This window comes from Neomonachus schauinslandi, chromosome 8, assembly GCF_002201575.2.
Source record: "Neomonachus schauinslandi chromosome 8, ASM220157v2, whole genome shotgun sequence".
Classification (NCBI taxonomy): Eukaryota; Metazoa; Chordata; class Mammalia; order Carnivora; family Phocidae; genus Neomonachus; species Neomonachus schauinslandi.
The window spans coordinates 96,093,796-96,110,722 of NC_058410.1; the positions used below are offsets into that span (position 1 = coordinate 96,093,796).

Genomic DNA, 16,927 nt, shown 5'->3' on the forward strand with positions numbered 1-16,927 from the left:
ATGTTGGTCTGTAATTACTTTCTTGTGATATTTTTGTCTGGCTATGATATCAGAGTAATACCAGCCTCATAGAGAGATTCTGGGTTTGACTTCATTTTTACTATTTACTAGTGGTTTGAAACTGAGAAAGTCACTTGACAATTTAAAGCTTTAGAATCCTCATCTCTGGATGAACAATAACTCCACACAAATTATTGTGAGGGTTAAATGAGCTTATTATGTGTGCTTTGTAAACTGTCAATCACAGTATTTATATCAAATTTCAAGAAGTGTTGATGTCGGAGTTAAGAATAACAGCAAAGAGTGGAAGGTTAGAATTAGAAACTTATGTACCTTAACCAGGATTATATACTGGTAATTTTCATTACAGCATCTATAAAATAAGTTCTATTCATTATACTTGTGCTATAATAATCACATTAACAACAATAATATAACTATAATGATAAAATAATATATTGCTAATACTGTACATATTGGGTGCATACTGCCCCATATTTATTAACTTATTTAATTTTCATAACTTCACAATGTAGATGCTATTATTTTCCCTCATTTTCTAAATGAGTATGGTACAGGAATACCTCAGAGGTATTGTGGGTTTTGTTCCAGACCACTGCAATATAGCATATACTGCAATAAAGCAAGTCAAGTAAATTTTTCAGTTTTCCAGTACATATGAAAGTTCTGTTTACATTCCATACTATAGTCTTTTAAGTGTGCAAGAGCATTGTCTTTTTTAAAAAATATTTTTAACTAACTTTGCCTTTTAATAATGGAAGCAATTTGCCATTCCAGAAATAGTTGTAGGGAAGAAAAATCTTCCCTATAAAAATAAACTCATCAAAATTTATAATTAAAACTTTTTTACTTCTGCAATTTAAAATGCTGCCCTGCAATACAACCCCTTTCATTTAGCAACATTCCTGTACCATCACATATTGAAGGGAAAACAGTATTACAGCAAAGCTTAGTTTAACCTAAGAATTTGTACAATGCTTTTTTAAATCTTTGGCCTTAGTGGCCTTTCTTCTTTTTTGCATGAAAAAAGCTGCTGCTATAACCAGTGTTTGAGAGAGAACATCAGTATTCAAAGAACTAAGTACTGATAGAATTCCAATACAGTAAGTTTTCCAAATTGCAACTTGTAGTGCGCACAACAATGAGCGAGGTTCTGTATACTACATGAGGATGTCTATTTTAGACAATCTATTTCAAGTAAAAAACAAAATTTTTTTTCACAGATAGCCATCAGCTACTAGTTGAGGTTTTAACAGTGTCTTAATCTATAAAACAAATGCTTAACAAAATATTAGCTTACAGGATGGGCAATTAAAAGACCAGGTATTTGGTAACAATATACTCAAACCCAAGCATTAAGTCTTAAAAAGAACAATGTACATACCTTAATTAAAAATGCTTTAATTGCTAAAAATGCTAAACATCATCTGAGTTTCCAGCAAGGTATCTATCATCTTCTTGCCAGTGAAGGGTCTTACCTTGATGTTGATGGTGGCTGACCGTTCAAGGTGGTGGCTGCTGAAGGCTAAGGTGGCTGTGCAATTTCTTAAAATGAGACAACACTGAGGTTTCCCATGGCAATTGATTCTATCTTTCATGAACAACTTGTAGCATGTGATGCTATTTAATAGCACTTTACCCACAGTAGCACTTCTTTCAAAAATAGAGTCAATGCTCTCAAACCCTGCCACTGCTTTCTCAACTAAACTCTTTTGTTGTCATTTCAACAACCTTCCCAGCATCTTTAGCAGGAGTAGATTGCATCTTAAGAAACCACTTTCTGTGCTCATCATAAAAAGCAACTCCTTGTCCATTTAAGTTTGATCATTAGATTGCATCTTCAGGTTCCACCTCTAATTCTTGTTTTCTCACTATTTCCACCACATCTTTCCTCCATGAAGTCTTGAACCTCTCAACATTATCCATGGGGGGTTGGATTCAACTTCTTTGAACTCCTATTAATGTTGATATTTTGACCTCTTCCCATGAATCATAGATATTCTGAATGGTACCTAGAACAGTGAATCCTGCCCAGAAGGTTTTCAACTTACTTTACCCAGATCCATCAAAGGAATCACTATTTATGACAGCCATAGCCTTTGGACATGTATTTCTTACATAATAAGACTCAAAAGTCAAAATTACTCCCTGATCCTTGGGCTACAGAATGGATGTTGTATTGGCAGACATGAGAACAACATTAACCATGTCCATCTCCATCAGAGCTCTTGGGGGACCAGATGCACTGTCAACGAGGAGTAATATTTTGAAGGAATTTTTTTTTTTAGCAGTAGGTCTCAACAGTGGGTTTAAAATATGCAGTAAATCATTTTGTAAACAGATGTGCTGTCATCCAGGCTTTGTTTTTTTATTTATAGAGCACAAGCAAAAACTGATTTAGCATAATTCTTAAAGGCCTTAGGAATTTTGAAATGGTAAATGAACATTGGCTTCAACTTAAACTCACCAGCTGCATTAACTTCTAACAAGAGAGTCAGCCTGTCCTTAGAAGCGTTGAGGCCAGGCAGTGACTTCTCTTCTCTAGCTATGAAAGTCCTAGATGGCATCTCCTTCCAATATAGAGCTGTTTTGTCTAGAAAACAGAAAAATCTGCTATTTAGTTTAGACCTTCCATAATCCTCTTAGCTAGATCTTCTGGGTAACCTATTGCAGCTTCTACAACAGCATTTGCTGCTTCACCTTGTGCTTTTATGTTATGGAGATGACTTCTTTCTTTAAACCTCATGAACCAACCTCTGCCAGCTTCAAACTTCTGCAGCTTCCTCACTCAGCCTTCATAAAATTGAAGAGTTAGGACCTTGCTCTGGATTAGGCTTTAGTTTTAAAGAATGTTGTGGCTGGTTTGATCTTCTGGACAGACCACAAAAACTTTCTTTATATCAGCAATAAGACTATTTGCTTTCTTATCATTCATGTGTTCACTGGAGTAACACTTTTAATTTCCTTCAAGAACATTTCCTTTGCATTCATTCACAACTTGGCTATTTGGCACAAGAGGCCTAGTTTTCAGCCTATTTCACATTCAACATGCCTTCCTCACAAAGCTTAATCATTTCTAGCTTTTCATTTAAAGTGATAGACATTGGGGAGGGTATGTGCTATGGTGAGCGCTGTGAATTGTGTAAGACTGTTGAATCACAGACCAGTACCCCTGAAACAAATAATATATTATATGTTTAAAAAAAAAAAAAGGAAGAAGATAGAAGGAGGGGAAGAATGAAGGGGGGGAAATCGGAGGTGGAGACGAACCATGAGAGACTATGGACTCTGAGAAACAAACTGAGGGTTCTAGAGGGGAGGGGGGTGGGGAGATGGGTTAGCCTGGTGATGGGTATTAAAGAGGCCATGTATTGAATGGAGCACTGGGTGTTATATGCAAACATTGAATCATGGAACACTACATCAAAAACTAATGATGTATGGTGATTAACATAACATAATAATAAAAAAAATAAAATAAAAAAAAGTGAGAAACATGCAACTTTTTCTTTCACTTGAACACTTAGAGGCCACTGTAGAATTATTAATTGGCCTAATTATCTCTCTCAGGTAATAGGGAGTCCTGAGAAAATGGAGAGAGATGAGGGAATGGCCTTTGGTGGAGCAGTCAGAACACACATAACATTTATGGATTAAGTTTACCATCTTATATGGGTATGGTTTATGGCACCCCAAAATGATTACAATAGTAACTTCAAAGATCATTGATCACAGATCACCATAACATATGATAATGCTGAGAAAGTTTGAAATACTGCAAAAATCATCAAAATGTGACACAAAGGTACAAAGTGAACAAATGCTTTTGGAAAAATGGTGATGATAGATGTGCCCAATTTGGGGTCACCACAAACCTTCAATTTGTAAACACCACATTATCTGCAATGCACAATAAAGTGAAGCTCAATAAAACAATGTATGCTTGTGCCTGGCAGTGAAATTGCTGGATTGTATGGTGGATCTATTTTTAACTTTCTAAGGAACCTCCATATTATTTTCCATACTGCTTGGAGCAATTTACATCCCTACCAACTACATATAAATGTTTCCTTATCACCATATCATCACGTTACCATTGTCTCATGTCCTCTTGGTGATAACCATTCTAATAGGTATGAGGTGATATCTCAAGGTTATTTTTTTCATTTCCCTGATAATTAGTGATATTGGGCATCCCTTCATGTGCCTATTGGTGATTTTGATGTTCCCTTTGGAAAAACTGGATATTTAGTCCTTTTGATCACTTTTTAATCAGATTGTTTTGTTGTTGTTTTTAAGTTACAGGAGCTCCTCATTTATTTTGAATATGAACCCCTTACCTGATACATTGTTTCAAAATTTTTCTTCTATTCTATAGGTTGTCTTATCATTTCATTTATTTTATTTATTTTTAAGTATTTATTTATTTATTTGAGAAAGCAAGTGAGAGAGTACAAACAGGAGAAGCAGCAGAGGGAGAGGGAGAAGCAGGCTCCCCACTGAGCAGGGAGCCCAATGTGGGGCTAGATCCCAGGACCCTGGGATCATGACCTGAGCTGAAGGGAGATGCTTAACTTACTGACCCACCCAGGCATTCCATTATCATTTTATTATATCTCATGCTGTGCAGAAGTTTTTGAGTTCGATATAGTCCTATTAATATTTGCTTTTGTTGTTTAGATATCAGTAGTTTTTAAGTTTTTGTTTAAATTCCAGTAAACAAAGTGTAATATTAGTTTCACGTGTACAATATAGAGATTCAACACTTCAAAAATCACTCAGTGTTCATCACAAGTGCACACCTTAATCCCTATCACCTATTTAACCCCCCTCCCACCCACCTCCCCTCTGGTAACCATCACTTTGTTCTCTATAGTAAGATTCTGTTTCCTGGTTTGCCTCCCTCCCTCTTTTCTTTTTCCCTTTGCTCATTCGTTTTGTTGCTTAAATTCCACATGAGTGAAATCACATGGTATTTGTCCTTCTCTAATGTATTTCGCTTAGCATAATACTCTCTAGCTCCATCCATGTTTTTGCAGATAGCAAGATTTCATTCTTTTTATGGCTGAATAATATTCCATTATATAAATATACCACATCTTCTTTATCCAGTTATCAGTTAATGGAGACTTGGGCTGTTTCCATAATTTGGCTCTTGTAGATAATGCTGCTATAAACATTGGAGTGCATGTATCCTTTGAATTAGTGTTTTTGTATTCTTTAGGTAAATACTTAGTAGTGCAATTGCTGGATCATAGGGTAGTTCTATTTTACCTTTTTGTGAAACCTCCATACCGTTTTCCAGAGTGGCTGTACCAGTTTGCATTCCCACCAACAGTGCAAAAGGATTCCCCATTCTCCACATCCTCGCCAATACCTGTTGTTTATTGTGCTGTTGATTTGAGCCATTCTGACAGATGTGAGGTGATCTCATTGTAGTTTTGATTTGCATTTCCCTGATGATCTGTGGTCCTCTGATATTACAAATGCACAACAAAATTTTGAGACACTGTCCTAAATACTATCTATTCAAAGTGTAGTTCTCAGAACAGTAGCACCAAAATCACCTAGGAGCTTGCTAGAAATGCAGAAACATGGCCTTACCCCAGATCCACTTAATCTGAGTCTATATTATTAACAATAGCTGTAGGTGATTCATATGCATGCTGAAATTAGAAAAATACTGATTGAAATTTAGAAGATAAATTGAACAAAATTCCTGAGCAAATAATAATATGCAGAAAACAGTTTGGGCAAAAATATTGGTATCAAAATTGTCTGTAAAGTAATGTTAAGGAGAAAAGAAAAGCCTTCATTTTTTTTTTTTTCACTAACCTTTACCCTAACCTGATATTCTGATTTTATTAATCAAATGTCAGGTGCTTTATCTGCAAGATTAATTATTCCAACTTCTTTCCAATAAGGCAGCTTACATTTGCCCAAGACCCAATTAGCATTTTGACCTTGAAATGTCAGTTTTGTTATAGATCTGTATTGTGAAAATTAATGTCTGCAAGTCTTTTTCAGTGTAGTAATAAGAATTTTATAACAATGTGGTACTTTTTGCTATTATGTGAATAAATTATTGCTTTACATTAAAGCAATACTTTTTTCAAGTTTTATGGCATTCACACTAGATATTTTATGTTGTATGTCAATTCCAAACAAATTTCATAATTATTCTCTATCCTTCAGTCATTTATTAACTGGGCAATATTTGCTGTTTGTCTACTATGTACCAAAACATTTTACAGGGGAAGTTATTATAAAGCCTGTACAACTAATACCAAATGCTATTCATCTTGAAATTAGGTTTATATAAAGCAAATATGAACAGACCTAAAAAGGAGAAATAGATAGCAATACAATAGTAGTAGGGAACTTTAATACCCCCCACTTTCATCAATGGATAGATCATCCAGACAGAAAATCAATAAGGAAACATTGGACTTAAGTGACACGTTAGACCAGATGAACCTGACAGACATTTACAGACATACCATCCAAAAGCAGCAAAATACACATGGAACTGTCTCCAAGATAGATTATATGTTAGATCAAAAACAAATCTTAATAAATTTGAGAAGACTGAAATCATACCAAGCATCTTTTCCAACCACAATAGTATGAAGCTAAAAGTTAATTACAAGAAGAAAACTGGAAATTTTTACAAATTATGGAGATTAAACACTCCTGAACCACTACTGAACAGCTAATGGGTCAAAGAAGAAATTAAAAAATAAACTTAACAGTATCTTGAGGCAAATGAAAATGGAAATACAATATACTAAAACTTATGGGATGCAGAAAAAGCAGTTTTAAGAGGTAATTTCATAGTGATAAATACCTACATTAAGAACCAAGAAAGATCTCAAATGAACAACCTAACTTTACCCCTCAAGGAACTAGAAAAAGAACAAAGTAACCCCAAAGTTAATAGAAGGAAAGAAATAAAGAGCAGAATAAAAATAAATGAAATAGAAACTAAAAGAGAATAGAAAAGATCAATGAAACTAAGATCTTTTTTTTTTAAAAAAAAAAAAAGAACAGAGGAACCTTTAAACAGACCCACCAAAAAAAAAAAAAAAAAAGCAGAGAACTCAAATGAATAAAACCAGAAATGAAAGAAGAGATGTGTCAACTGATAGCACACAAATACAAAAGATCACAAGAAATACAATTTTATGAAAAATTATAGGCCAACAAATTGAACAATCTAAGAAGAAATAGATAAATTCCTAGAAACATGCAACCTACCAAGACTGATAACAGACCAATTATTAGTAAGAAGATTGAATTAGTAATCAAACATCTCCCAACAGACAAAAGACAAGTACTAGATGGCTTCACTGGTGAGTTCTATCAATCACTTAAAGAAGAAATAATACCAATTCTTCCCAAATTTTTCCAAAAAAATCAAAGAGGAGGGAACACTTCTAAATTTACTTCATGAAGCTAGCATTACCCTGATACCAAAACCAGACAAGAACACCATAAGAAAAGAAAATTACAGGCCAATATCTCTGATAAATATAAAAAAAAAAAAGGAAAGAAAGAAACTTGGGTTGGAAAACCAACAAGTTAAGAAAAATAAAATTCAGCATGCCAACTGCAATAGTAGATATAAGAACAGAGTGTTATCAAACAGAGAAGAGGGAATGAATTCTCTACCAATGTTTGTTCTTTTATGAAGGGGTTGCAATTTATATCATAAATAAAAGGTGTAGGATTATTCTGGTCTATGTAAACAAGGGAGAGAGCTCAGAGAGAATGAATACCTGTTGTTTGTTTATTTTTTAATGAGAAAAAGGTATGTTCTGGGGAAAGAAAGAAGTTTGGTGTGGCTATAGCATAGCGTGAAAGGAGGAAGAAAAGGAGATAGGAAAGGACAGTGGGCAAGATTGTTATGAGATCTTATATACTACATTAAAGAATCAGGTCATTTTCTACTGGTGTGTAGAATTTTCAGAGGTTGTAACATGTAAGCAACATCAAGAAAGTGTGTTTTGGGGAAAGAATACTGGGTTTTAAAGTGGAAAATAGAACAGGATGGAAAAAATCAATGAAGACCAAGTAGGGGTTTATTACAACAGACTATAAATCAGAATATAAAAATTTAAAATACATCAACAAGGGCGCCTGGGTGGCTCAGTTGTTAAGTGTCTGCCTTCAGCTCAGGTCATGATCCCAGGGTCCTGGAATCGAGCCCTGCATCGGGCTCCCTGCTCTGCAGGAAGCCTGCTTCTCCCTCTCCCACTCCCCCTGCTTGTGTTCCCTCTCTCGCTGTGTCTCTCTCTGTCAAATAAATAAATAAAATCTGTAAAAATAAATAAATAAAATAAAATAAAATACATCAACAATAAAAGGAATGGGAAGGAGGAAGTACATTTAAGCAGCATTTGGGAAGTAAAATCTACAAAACTCAGTGACTGGAAGACTATAAAAGGGAGAGGAAGTGAGAAAGGAACCAAAGTATACTAGTGACTTCTTCTTGGGGTAATATGCTAATGATGAGGCTAACAATAGATAAAAATAGGAGGAAAAGGCATTTGGGTAGGAAAGACATCGGGGAGCTTAATTCTGGCATTTTATCCCTTTGGAAGATCTTGGCATAGCTCTTAAGAAGACAATGGTATATACTAACTCAGAGCCTGGAGAAAAACATGGTCTAGCCGAGGCGCCTGGGTGGCTCAGTCGTCAAGCGTCTGCCTTCAGCTCAGGTCATGGTCCCAGGGTCCTGGGATCGAGCCCCGCATAGGGCTCCCTGCTCAGCGGGAAGCCTGCTTCACCCTCTCCCCCTCCCCCTGCTTGTGTTCCCTCTCTCGCTGTGTCTCTCTCTGCCAAATAAATAAATAAAATCTTAAAAAAACAAAAAAAACCAAACCTTAAAAAACAAAAACAAACAAACAAAAAACATGGTCTAGCCAAGAGGATTCAGAAGTCATTAACACACACAAGTGGGCACTGAGGCTGAATGCCTCATATCACTCAGAAATTGACAGAAAGGAGACCCGAGTCCAAAATCCTGTAGACCATCAATATTTGGAGAACGTGTGGAAGAAAATGATTCTGCCAACCACACTGAGAAAGAACTATGAGAGAGACAGGACAGAGTAATGTCACAAGTGAAGTTTTATCAGAGAATTGAGAGGAAACGTGTTCCAGTCAAGATCTGCTGCTGTTCAGTTTTCCCAGACATGATACATGTTACTACCTTTCCCAATGCAAGGTTAAAAACACAATAATTCATTCAAAAGGAGGGTTTGCCAGAAACCTATTGACTTGCTTTTATTCCTTTCTGAAGGGACTGATAATTACATAAAACCAATACAAGCCTAGATGTAACAAAAACTGTCAATGTCTAACTCGGTACTGCTTGAGCTTGGCTTAAACTGTATCACAGGACAGTACTAGTGAAGCTGTTAGGCAGGATGACTGGCCCCAGGCTACCTGGGTTCATAGGCTCGCTCCACCCAGTATGCAGAAGTGATCCTGGGTGCGGTACTTCCCTCTCTGCAGGTCTCCTTCTCTCCACGTTAAACGATGTCATTGTTTTCCATCCGCATACAATTAGTGTATGGATTAAATGAGATGCTAAACGCCAAACATTAAAAAAGAGCTGGCACAAAGTATATGCATTGAATAAATGTTAGCTGTTATTATAAACAAAATGTTCTTTAGCTTGGCTAGTCCTTAAAACACAGATTTAATCATGTCCCTCTCTCCTACCCCAGAACCTCCAATAGCTGCCATGATTTCTAAAAGCGAATCTACATTTCTCATTCTGACCTTTGAAGCCCTCCAGGACCTAGCTTCAAGGACCTTTCTTTTAATTCCTCATGCCAAGGCAGCCACATTTGCTTCTTTCCCAAAGACATTAATGGCACTCTAACCTTGGGCTTTTGTATGCAATATTCTCCTTCGAGACACAAATACAATTTGTGCTTCCAAATTTACCCCTCCAATTCTATATGGTTGATTTAGGTCTCTGTTTACTCTCAACTCCTCAGAGAGACCCTCTATCTCTAAAGAGCACACCACATCCACAGTCACCATTTATGTCCTTACCATCTATATTCTTAGCACCTGGAAGAGTGCCTACCAATAGTAAATCTCAGCAAATTATGTGTTAAATGCAAAATAAATAAATAAATGAATGGATGAATCCAGTTGAGAGGGAAGAGATATGGCAAGGTTGGGTTTTTGTCCATGGTAGGCTGTTCATACGGAAATATTCATAAGTATATTGGAGGTGTGAATAACTACCTGTTTTGGAAGCACTTTCTTTTTTTTTTTTTTAAGATTTTATTTATTTATTTGACAGAGAGAGAGAGCACAAGTAGGAAGAGCAGCAGGCAGAGGGAGAGGGAGAAGCAGGATCTCACTGAGCAGGGAGCCCGACATGGGGCTCGATCCCAGGACCCTGGGATCATGACTGAGCTGAAGGCAGCCACTTAACTGACTGTGCCACCCAGGCGCCCTGGAAGCACTTTCTTTCCAAGAGATTTCTAACTCTCTGGTTATTTAGGCAGTTTAAAATGGCACATGTTAAAATTCTGGCTCTAAAAAAAAGTTTAAAGATGAGGATTATAGTTCATAAGAAATTAGTTCATATAAATAGTGTTTATAACCAAAAAGGACAGTTTTTCAACATCTGTTCTTCAACCCACTAGCTTGAACTAAAATACTAACACCATAGTAGCAAAGGCATGCTTTGCAACACTGGCCACATATTTTATCCAGTCGAAATTCAATTTTAATTATTAGTTTCTTCATTTATTGAATGTATTCATTTATTTGATCAAGTTCACCTCTACAGTTTAAATTGCAGCATTTCACCCACATACATTTTGTTTAAAGGAGCACATGTTACTTGCTGGAGACAAATACGTAATCCTCCTTAAAGTGGATTAAGCCTCATTATATTGAACACATGGAAAATCTTTCTAGGCAAATGCTTTAGGAAAAAAAAAATGATCTTTTCAGCATGCATGAAAACTTAAAGCTTTTTCTTTTTTTCCTACACACATTCTATTTCACGGATTTAGAAAAAAAAAAGTTCTAAAAATGATCATTGCTTCTAACCATAAAATGAGCTCTAAGTTTCTTGTACCTGCATAGAGGAAGGAAGAACAGAGTATATCATGCTTAGATCATTGGCAATAAGGAGGAAAGGAAGAAACTTCCGAGCAAAAAGTTCCTCTCACCACATTTTTAATGGTCCAACCCTGGCTCTTATGTGTCACAGAATTTGGTCTTTCGTTTCCTCTATATCAACCCAACAAATTTTCAATAGCATCTAAGTTTGATTTTAGTGCTTTACAGCCTAGGGACTGCTGTCACAAAAAACTGTCCCATGGGTTCTTCACAATCACCCAGTAAGGCAGGTGTTAATATTTATACCTTTTTTACATTCAATAAGCCTGAGGCTCAATGAATGGCATAGTCAAAAACCAAAGCAAGGGCATTTGATTCTGCAGCTCATTCTTTTTCCATTAAATCATGCTGTTTCTTTGATTTCTAAGATATAAAATTGCTCTGGTCATTTACCTAGCTATTCTCTCAAGCTTTCTGAGTTCAGAGCAATATTGAAAGATATTCAATAATCCTTCCCCATAATTGTCAGAGACTTCTAGCTACAAAAAGTATCACAGCTCTACATCTCTGAAGTAATACAGTAAATCTTGGGAGTTTTTAATGTCTTGATACCAGGAAAAAAATAAATTAACAAGCAAATCTGCTGCTATACTTATTCTTTTTCTCTGTTTGACATTAAGTTGGACCCACTTAAAATCTCAGTTCCTAAACAAGGATTGACAGTAATCTCAGGTCAATACAGGCTGTTGTTTTCACAGAGTGTAAGGAATGTTTTAGCTGCCTGCCTTTCAGGCTGTTGGCACTTTAAATGTGGCTAGCATACATGATGTGTTTTGGGTTTAATTTAAAAGGAGATTATCTTTTGATTCTGTCATTTATAGAAACAGAAATTGCAGAAACCCCTGGTAAGGGAAATTATTTCATAATTGTTTTATTTATTTATTTGTAAGAGCAAGAGAGAGTGTGCACAAGTAGGGGGAAGCATGCAGAGGGAGAAGCAGGCTCCCTGGTGAGCAGGGAGCCTGATGTGGGACTCAATTCTAGGACCCTGGGATCATGATCTGAGCCGAAGGCAGATGCTTAACCAACTGAGCCACCCAGGCGTCCCTCATAATTGTTTTAATGCTCATTTTCCTACCTGTGAATAATTACTTATCCAAAGTCACCATATCAGAAGACTTCTAGTACTTAGTCATATCCAATTCTCTTCCCCTCCTGGGCTCACAGAAGGCTGAGACTTCCTACCATATCACTATTTTTGGATAATGGTTTGTGAGAAGAAATTATGAAGTATTTAATTGCTGGTCTGAGACCCTTCAGTGCTCTTTCCCATGCCTCAGCAACTAAGGAGACATCAAGTTCCAGATGGTATAGCTGCAAGACAGGGAAGCTTTATAGCCAGGGTCCCCATGTGGAGAAGGACACCCTGCCAAACCATATGAGCCATGTAAGCAAGACTGAGAAATTTTGGGGGGGTAAGCTACTGAGATTTGGGGCTGTTTTGTTACTGCCTATCCTAATTAAAAATCCTAAAAGTCAAAAGAGCAAAGGAATTGGATTCGGAAGATCTGGATGACATCCAACTTAATAACTTTGTCAACTTGGGTAAGTCACTTAAATTTGTTGAGTTTCAAATGCTTCCTTTCTAAGATAGAGATGATAAAAATATTCCCTATCTACTTGAAAGAGTGGCTATGAAGATCAAATTGCATGGTGTAGGTTGAGTCACTCTACAATTTATTTTCATAAATGTGGCATATTTTTTACTTCTTTGATATTGTGATTTTCTGATTAAGGGAATTTCTTTTCCTCATCTCCTATGTTCCATCTCCATAGAAAAAGTAGACAAGAAGACCAAAGTTAGGGTGTAGGAGTGAAGAGGATGCCACTCTTTGTTTGTTTTAATCTATTATTATAGGCATACTGTGGCTCTGGTAATTAAATTCAAGATTTCTTAGAATCAGGTATTTCAGATTCAAGTTCATGTCCATGACATCCAGCTGTATCAAATTTGTCTGTATGTTTTTCCTCTTTAGCTTTGAGCATCAGAAAACTAAGACACCCTCTTTCATTTCTTTTAGCACAATGTAGGCTACAAAGTAAACTATGTGTTCAGAGAGCATCAAACCAGTTTCTATTATTTCTTAGGTTCTTTTTTTTTTATGCTTTAAAATATTTGTTTAGCCAAAAAAATATGGAACATTTAACGAATTTGTGTGTCACCCTTGTGCAGGGGCCGTTGTAATCTTCTCTGTATCATTCCAATTTTATTATATGTGCTGCCAAAGTGAGCACTATTTCTTGGATTCTTAAATCTGATTGCCCAGTCCAACAAAACAAAAAGACGAGCAAAGCCAGTAGGCATTCATTGGACATCTCTTTTACTGATTGGGCACAACAGAGGAGAGAAACCAACATGCAATTAACTTTCTACATTTTGAGCTATGAAATTTGACCACGTTTTGTTTCCTCCTCACATAAAAGATGATGGGGATATGGTATGACTCTTCAAGTTATCACCTGATCTCTCCACTGAGTAAGCAAAACAGTGCAGTCATTAGAGAGACACTCTAGGTAGTGACTAAAAGTCGGCTCTCTCAAGCCAGACTGAATTCCAGCTTCACTGCTAAGTTACTTTGAGCATGCAACTTCTTTATGCCATTTTTTAATCCATAAAGGGGATATAGTAATAGCACATTATTTACACAGTTTTAAAAGTTAGTGAGCTAATATATGTAGTGTTTAGAAAAAGGCCCATGACCTAGTGAACACTGTATGGCTTATTTAATACTGTCTCCTTGTAATCAAACTCCAAGCTATTCTAACACAATTTGAAGGAATGGGATGCTCTAAAAGATGGGGGTAGTTTGTGGGAAGAGAGAAAACTGTTTTTTAGCAATTTTCATGAACACGCTGAAGCAACAGAAGATGCTGTTATGAACATTTTATGATCTCATGATTCACTACAGGTCTATAGAACTCCTCAACTTCTTGGGCCCCAATCTGTGTTTCTTTCTTTGGAAAATCACATTTAAGTGAACCAATTATGGTTTATATCTAAACTGAAGTGTAATCTGCCACAAAATTATCCCTTATTTCTGATAAAAGACTTTTTTCTGGTTACTCAAATATAAGAACTCAGTATGATTTTGGGTGTTTTGGTGTGTTTGGTTGGTTGTTTTGTTTTGTTTTGGCTTTTGTTTATTCGTTTGATCCTACACCTGTGTTTCTCTCTTCTAAACCCAAACAGTAGCCAAAACTGGTCAAATACTGTCACCATAGAGTCTTTCCCACTCCCTTTCTATTGCCATTTCATAAATCCAGACCCTTATCTTCTACTGCCTCAGTGCTCTTTCTGCTACCAGTAGGCTTCACCTCCCCCTTGCTAGAGTGGATAGAAGAGCTGGTTTTTATATTTCTTTCCAAGGATACAGATTTGAGAAAATAGCTACTTGGGTTCACTTCTACCACTAATTATTAAATTATTAAATTATTTAAGGAATAAATCATTAAAGTAACCAAGTGGTAGTTTTTTTCCTAATATGGTAAGCCACATATAAATTTAAAATAGCAATGACCAATTTTATGTATGATACATATAAACTGAATGGGCACACATGCATACACACATATATACATACACAGACATGTGTATATATACAAAATGTGGCATTGCGCTCTCTCTCTATATATATATATGTATATATATGTGTGTGTGTGTGTGTGTGTGTGTATATATATATATCTTCCTTCTTATAAGGTACAATGATTCTTCACCAATAGATATCCATGCTAGCATGAAAATAGATGTTAGTCCTGAGTTCAGATCCAATAAGCAAGTCCTGACTTTCAGATTACTATGCAAGAATTGAAGAAAAATTTGAAATGGATATCATATTTTTACTTTGGACATTTGTTAGTTGACTTGATGTATACCCTTTCTGAATTTTGTAAGGCCTCCATAGTACACACACACACATACACTTACGGAAAGCAAACAAGTGGGAGGAAGATACTTGTCAGTTTCAATTTTGTATACATAAAAATGCTTGAGAGAAGGGACTGAAAATGTAGGAGCAAAAAGACAAGAAATGTCAAGCTTGATAGGTTATGCCAAGGGAAGAAATTTATTCCAAAAATAAGTCCTACCATTTAACCTACTGGTGTTAATTTGATTTTATACTCAACACGAATATGTTGTGTCTAATCAGCGATTAATTCTAGATTGTTATTCTACCAAGCTAAGACTTGTGTTGTTCAGTGGAGCTCAGCATTTCAACACTCTTAATCTGTGATTGTCGTTCAGGACAGTTTTTAAAGAACTGTATGAATGTAACTGAACAACACACTATTTTGTCCTCTTTTGTTGCCCAAAGGCTCCTGTACCTTCAAAGATATAGTCATAATAGATGTGCTGTTTCCAGGTGAAAATCTTTCTCCCCCCTAAAGGATGACTCTTGAAAATCAACCTCAAGGAAACATAAAACAATATATTCCAAACACGTTTGTTTCCCCTCATGATTTGCAGGTTGAACACAAATGAGAGAAAAATGGAGTTGGTCTGCGGCAGAGCTCCACTGCCCCCTTCCAGTGCCCCTCAGTCATTTCTTCCTTCCCTCAAACCTGACACCTGACTCCAGCCTGTAATAGGTGTCCTACTGGAGTACATCATCTTCGAATGACTGTTCACATGTAGTTTTCCCAGCAATATTTAATTTGAATGTGCTGCACTCCCTCTTCTTCCTTTTTCTTGATGCCAACCATTTAGCATCTCTGTTGTTAACCCATTCCAAGGACAGCATGCACAGTGTATCAGTATTCCCCTTTTCTGTGCCCAAAGCACATATAATCAATAACCACATTCCTTCCCACTGAATCTAGACAGCTCTAGAATTCTTATCCCCATTGCACTTCAGAGAGTCTTCAGCAGTCATTCATGGCTAAAACCTACTTGCTGCTCTGAGGTTACTCATTCTCATTTAAAATACGTGTATTGTAAAAGAGTTCAGGAGAAACAATGATGGGTCTCAAATTTATTTTTATGAGTATTCCTTATTAAATTAACTATATATGTATATATGTGTGTGTATATATATAATATATAATTATTTTATATAAACTCATCCTCATGGACAGGCATTGACTTGTGTGCATGTTTACTCAAAAATATTATGAAATGAAAATGCTATGATTGTTAATTTTATTAAAGAGATATCTATATATTTTTTAAATAGCCTCATATACAGGTGCAAGTTATGTTATTTTTTTTAGTCTACAGAAAAACACTGTATGGATTTAAGGCAACATTCTTTATGTTCCCCAAATGCATTGTACTCAGCTTGATTATAACACTTGCCACATTGTTTTGTAATTGCTTTCTTTCCTGTTTCACTGACTAGCTCCTTGGAAGCAGGAGAGCCTCCCTTCTCTCTATACTGTTAGTACATTGCATTTTCACATAGTATTGGTGTGGCAAATGTTTATAGAATAAATAACTGATTGAATGAGATATTTTTTAATCAATAGTCTTATATTACTCTGCACTCATATACTCTGCAGCACTTCCAAAGCATTTTAACTTTCTAATCCCAGGGAAATGTGCAATGACTTTTTTCAAATTTGTATTTCACCTTAAGAAAATTCCCCTCTTCGGGGTGCCTGGGTGGCTCAGTCGTTGGGCGTCTGCCTTCGGCTCAGGTTGTGATCCCAGGGTCCTGGGATCGAGCCCCGCATCGGGCTCCCCGCTCAGCAGGAGGCCTGCTTCTCCCTCTCCCGCTCGCCCTGCTTGTGTTCCCTCTCTTGCTGTGTC

At 36.3% G+C, this 16,927-nt stretch overlaps 1 non-coding gene across 1 annotated transcript; it reads right to left on the reverse strand.

Annotated features, from left to right (window-relative positions):
- Positions 1 to 13,306: 13,306 nt before the first annotated feature.
- Positions 13,307 to 13,413, reverse strand: LOC123325562. Its single transcript, XR_006540501.1, has one exon. It is a non-coding gene; the product is annotated as a U6 spliceosomal RNA (small nuclear RNA).
- Positions 13,414 to 16,927: the final 3,514 nt, after the last annotated feature.